Here is a 6,495-nt window from a genome sequence, read left to right as displayed (position 1 = left end):
CTGGGTTTTTTCAGGAAGATGGAGCCTCCATACACACACAGTAAAACCAGGCAGAAACTGCAGCAGGACAACTCTCGCCTTGTTACTGCCTGATGAGGATTGTGATGGAAAGGACCTTTTGAAGCGCACTGATTGTCTTAATTACCTGACAGCGCATGCCACGGGCAGGAAAGACATGGTTTTGGGGGAAGGGGCTGGGTACTCAAGACTGGGCTGAGAGCATATGCTCAGGAATAAGCTGATGAAAGCCCTGGGGACCTGGATCCCAAGTGTTGGGGCAGGTTGTGTTACCAACACATGCGGGGTGTGGGAATGGCCTTGAAGAGGTGAGAAGGTGGCATGGGGACAGCAGTGGGCAGGGAGGGGGCTGCTGGTGATGCTGTGCAGCTGGAGGCTGGTGGCACTGGCCAGAGCAGCAGACCTGAGGTGGCCCAGGGCAGGAGCTGATGAATCTGTGCTCCAGCTGGATGTGATTGGTCTGCATCCCAGCTATAACACACAGCAGGGATTAAAACAAGCTCTGACATCTTCCCTGAAGCTTCGCTACAGGGCTGCAGCCCCTTGTGATGGCCTTCCTCTTCGCTCTTCAGCAGGACCCAGTACTCCCAAGCCTGGGGTCAGGCTTTGCTTTCTACTGATGCACATGCTGTGCTTGATTTGCACACCCTACAATACCTTTATTCAGCAGCACCAAGAAGGCCACCATGAGCTGGCCCCTCCAAACACTCCAGCGACCCCAAAAATCTGAGCACAATGTGGTACAAGTCTTCTTTTTCTGCAGTTATGATGCTTTAGGGCAGAGCCTCCATCATTCCTTTACGTCTAGGAACAAAGCTGGAGTCTGCCTGGCCACTTCCTTATGCCCTTTATGCTCAGAAATGCAGTGTCATCCTCTCAATCTTGTCTCTGTTTCACCTCCTCCTGCAACAGAGCTGGCAGGGCCAATGGTCTCCCCAAGGAACATGACTTTTTGTTTCCTTTGATCAGATTTGAAGCTCGCCCATAGAGAGTTTACCATATGAAATGCTAACAAGTGCCTTGGGGTTGCAAGTGCACAGCCAGCAACTCAGATGTCGATTCTCCCTTTCCCTTGATGCTTGTGGGTCTTTCAAGAAGTAATTGAAGGGATACAAAAGCACAATCTATCAGTAGGAATAGGTTCCTCATTTGGAATATCTGTGCAAAAATGCTTAGAGAAACCCCATAAATTGAAAAAGACTGAAAAAAAATCACATCCCCAATCCCTCTGTGCACCACTGCCCACACAGTGGCTGTCAGCAACTATGTTAACAGTATATGGAATCTCCAAAAGCCCTTCATTGCCCCATCTGAAACCTCAAAAGCCATGAAGGAAGTGTGGCCCAAGCAGTTGCCAGGAAGCCCTCTTGCTCTTTCGCTCTTCACACTTCCCCTTGCTCCACATCAGAAGAAATCCAGCCTTGAGCATAACGTGGGCTCTTGCATGGAGGGTAGGGGGTGTTGCAAGCCAGTGCCACCTTCCCGGGTGGGTCCAGGAGCTACATGCTCTGGTTGCACAAGGCAAACCCAAAGCCACAAAGACAGCTTTGGCTTGTTTGCAACAAGACAGGATGCAGGTGTCCTGGGGCTTCTGGGTTTGGCAGGTCCCACTGTGACACCCCATCACAGAGCACAGGTCTGGCACAGCGGGAAGATGAGCAGGGTCTATTTGTGTAGGGTGTAGGCAGGGAGCTCCATCCTGATGTGATGCCAGAATCCAGGCATTCTGCCTCGCACATGTCCCACTTTACCACGGCCTCACAGCGTGCTGCCATCTGAGCCACGTTTCACAGCCATCTTGCCACCCTGGGGGATGTCATTTCTCCTCTGTAAGGGCATGCTCTCCCATTGACCCTACAGACTTTGTGTCGGATTTGAAACTCTTGAAGTGTTTTCAGAAAGGACCGCTGGCTGCTTCTACAGGCTGTTCTTTGCTCTTTTCTCCTGTTTGTCTTACTGAACTTCTACATCTTATATACTGATACTATTTTTTGTCATCTAGACAACTCTTTGAAGGGGCCTCTCTGCTCCACATGACCTCTGGCCCTAGTGGTTAGCCATGCTGGTTTCTCTTTACCTTTTGATACCAAAAGCCCTGAACGACTGCCTTAAATCTTTGCAAGCTTGCTGGACACTGTGTGACCATGTTGCTTCTTTTAGCTTAATTTTATCAGTTTCCTCATTTCACACATTTCCCCTTTCTGAAGATAAACAAGATGCTACTGGATTTTTACAGCCTTTGGTGATTATGCAGGGTCATGGAAATTAAACACGTTGCGGCCATCACCATCGGGCATCCCTTTCCTGAGAACTTGCTTATCCCAGTCCTGCATTGAGCTCAGTTCCCTATCTTCTCCCTTGGCTTTGTGGCGCATGTGGAGGAGCCACAAACCAATGCCTTGCTTGCCTCTGCCTGCTACTGCAAATCAGCCAATGGTAGTACTACATCCAGTCTTGTTCCTAAAAGCCTATCTGTGGTGCAAAGAGGTCTGCATCCCTCTCCTAAAGTGGGGACCCCATTGATGGGGCCACTCTTGGAGAAAGGACTTCTGCCTGTTCCTGCCTGCAGCTGGAAGTTGGTGCTTGCACCTACATGACCTGCTCCCTGCATGATGCTCTCCAGGAGCAGCATCTCACCCAAATCTCCTCCATGCTGTTACCCATGGACCACAGGCAGATGCTGGTATGCAGAGGCTGGTTCTTGCCCCATGAGCATCTCAGCAAGGGGAAATAGGGGCTCTGTGCTGTGAAGGCTGCTTGAGGGCAGTGCTGACACTGAGGTTCATTCAGAGAAACCTTGTGGGTTTCCTTGTGCAGATGGGGGCACTGAGACAGAGAGAGAGGCAGTGAGGGGTCAAGGAAGTCGACACGGCAGGCGCCTGTTTCAGTGCTGAGTACCAGGACATGCCATGACTGCAGCGCCGTGTGTCCTCTGACCGAAAGGGAACCGGGATGTGCCTGCTCCTGCCTCAGCACTGCTCCTGCCATGAGCAGGGTCACACCGACCAAGGACCAGGGAAGCAGATCCTGTAACACTGGAGCAGGAGCTGGCCTGTCCCCAGGCGATGCTGCAGAAGGGCTAGCCTGAAAACTGGGTATTTTGACCATGCATAAAGCTCTCATGCGCTCATACGCGGTTTGACATCCCCAAAGCAGTGGTCACAGAGGTGTCAGGGCCACCCTCATACCCATGCCCAGCCTGGTGGTCCCTGCCTTGTATGGCATAGCTGCTGCATGGCGGCCTGTGGGATCTAGGGATGTGTCACTGCCTGTCACACTGAGAGGGTGAGCACTGGGTCTGGCTGCCAGGAAGGGCATGGGAAGGAAAGGCGTTCCCTCCCTTTCCGTAATATGTGGACCTTTCCCCTGGATGCACACATTCCTGCTTGCAATCCATGCTCCCTTGTGCAGACATCTCCTCTCTGCTGCCATCAGACTCTGTACTGCCTGCAGCCCTTGCAAGAGAAGGGTCCCAGCAGAGCATGAATCCATCTTCCACCACACTCACACTTCCAGGCCAGCTTGAACAGGGCTTGGAGCAACCTGGCCTGGTGGAAGCTGTCCCTGCCTATGGCAGGGGTTTGGAAGGGGATGAGCTTTAAGGTCCCTTCCAACCCAAACCACGCTGTGATTCTATGATTCCTTGAAAAGCTGCTGTGTTAATGTGCTACCTTCTTTGTTCTCTGTCGAATGCCACAGCAATCATGATGACGTGACAGTCACACTCCTGCAGGCCTGATACTGGCTGCTATTGAGTCTGTTCGATGAGACACCCTCTGCTTCCCCATGAGTCTTGCTGGCATGGCTTGCAGATACGTCCTTGGAAACTGTTCGTGGCATCCTGGCTCAGCTGTAGGGTTCCCCCTCTGAAGACAGCTCTCTTGCTGTGGCTGCATAACCCCAGGGCCCTGTGCTCACCCCGGGGCTGCCTGTTCTCACCCCATGAGCATCCCCATCCCGCTTCTTGCTGTGTGTCCTTGCCCAAACGTGTGTTCCCATCTCATTTCTCCAAGCCTGTCTCCAAAGCAGCTTGGCAGTTTGCTAAGGGCTCTTCTTTGCTTCCCACATGCCGGATGTTCTGCTCCCAGGGTTTGTTCCCAGAGTCCTGCACCTCTTTGCTAAGACCTACTCCATGATCTGCAAGGAGGCCAGGAGCAACTTCCCTGAGCAGCACCCAAGAGCTGCCTGCAAGGAGCAGGACTGGAGAGCATTGACACTGCTCCAGGACCCTGCACAGGTTACATGAGATGGGCAGGATGGACTGTGCATCTTGCTGCTGGTCTAGAGCTGCCCCTGGCCTCACTCTGCACCTCAGGACATACGAGGTGGGCACTGGTGCTGGGGTGGTGACTGCTCTGCCCTGTGCCTGTGGTGGGCACGGGATCATGGGACTGGCCCTGGCAGGCAGCCTGCAACCAGGACGTTGGGAAAGGACTTTAGCTGGTGCAGGAGAGAGGCCGGGGACTTCCACTGTTAGCTAGTGAAGGGCTGCTCTGCATTGCTGTGTGCCTTCCAGCCTCATGGGCTTCATGCCCCGTGGCCAGTTCCTGATTGGGACAAGCTGACAGCCACCACCAGGACCTGTTTGAGTTTAGCCAGATGACCCTGAACAAGACTTCAGCAGCAGCAACCCCAAATCCATCCCCTGACACCCTGCATCCCCTGCATCCAAGGCTGCCCAGCAGCAAGCACCCAGGGAGCTGCTCCAACATGGAGCAGGGATTTACAGGCAGCTGTAAATCCCCTCTGCTTCCCCAGCACTGACTCAGCATCACACAGCACACAGGCCTCTTCCCCATTTGGGCCAGTGCATGTGTGGAAAGCAGCTTGATCTGTGTAGTTTGTAAACAGCCCTGATCACCACCCCCTCTGAGAGGTTAACTAAATCATCCCATGTGCCAGCCCTAGCTGCTCTGTGCTTCTTCAAGCCAGGACTGGGGCTTATGCTTCTTCATTTATGGACTGTTGTTTTTTAAAGCTCTTTTGACTCACTTCACCACTGCAAGTTGTGTGTCCACATTGATACAACAAACTCCAGTGTGGTGTTTTTGCAACAAATGATGGAGCCTCAAGCAGAGCTTTTCCCTCCTCCCTGGAGCTACTGGGGTGTAAAGTGAAGAGATTGGCTCTTAGGGCTAATTCCTGCTGGACTTAGAAATCCAATGCTTGTGCAAGTTTAAGTTTAAAAGCCCTGGAGCCCTTCCTTCGTGAGTGGCCTGCAGCCACTGACCCTTGTGGACAAGTTATCCCAGGTTCTGTGTCCCAGCCCCACAACCCATCCTTCACCACCTCCTTCTCTTGCTGCTCAGGGTTTCCTCCTGCTGCCCACAGGTTACAAGTTCCAGTGTGGCTGCATCTATGGACACCTTTCAGCACCCTGTACACCCTAGAGAAGCTGATGCCAAGCTGAAATGGTGTGAGCTCCGCTGTCTGGGTCCCTATGAGCATGCACAAGGAACAAAGGCAAGGAACCCCTAACAACACTGCTTCCCAAGATATACCATCATCTGGTGATGTGATATAGCCCCCTTCCCCAGCCTGAACTGGCAGGTCTGATTGATTGATAGGTGGGAGCAACCTATCTCCTTCTGAAGGTCTTGTGTTGGTTGTGGTGGAGGCAGGACAAAGCCTGCAGTGCAGACCTGTGCAGTGAACCGTTGGACCCTTTGCAGGGATGAGCTGAAATCACAAGGCTGGGCAGCAGTGAGCTCAATCAGCACCTTTTTTATTAATATGCATCATAAATAAAGAAATAAATAAAGGTGAGACACCTTGTTCTAACAGGGAAATACAAATTAAATATGGTGCAACGTCCACTAAGCGATGTACAAGCAGGAGGTAACCTTGCAAGACCAGGGTCCCTTGCCATGGGGAAGCCAGCCCAGGCATGACACTGCAAGCAGCATCAACCCAGCCAAGGCACCAAATACTGGCATGGCCTTCCATTAACACTTTTCCACCTGATGGGCCAATGTAGATCCCCATCCCAACAGGTGGCATAAACATGGCAAGGAAAGGGTTGACTGGCATTGCATCTACCAAACACCCCAGGATCCCCAGCAGCCCCTTCTGCTCGTACACAACATTTGTCCCTCCCACCCCACAGCATTGCTCACCAAGACCAGAAGCCCTATGCCAAGGGGAGCACCACCTCTCCCTCCCCAGCTCCCCATATCCCTCTGGGAGCACCCTCCAACCTACCTGCTGGGAGCACTGCCCCCAACACCAAAGAACATCCCTAGCCCAGTCAGGGACCCTGCCCTCACCCCCTCCCCTCCAGCCCCCCTCCTCTGAGCATCCCAGGGCTTCCCAGGCTTCCTGCTCAGCGTGGAGGGCACAGGACCACCCCCCACAGCACCCATCTCCACACAGGGTGGCACTACCCATCCCAGACCTACATAACACTGAACATCCATGCTCCTTCCTCAGGACCCAATGCACCCCTTTGCTCTGCATACACACCTGTACCCCGTTCCT

The sequence above is a fragment of the Psittacula echo genome (assembly GCF_963264785.1).
Source record: "Psittacula echo genome assembly, chromosome: Z".
In the NCBI taxonomy this organism is placed as follows: Eukaryota; Metazoa; Chordata; class Aves; order Psittaciformes; family Psittacidae; genus Psittacula; species Psittacula echo.
The sequence above is the reverse complement of the archived record's forward strand: the minus strand, read 5'-3'. Positions refer to the sequence as shown.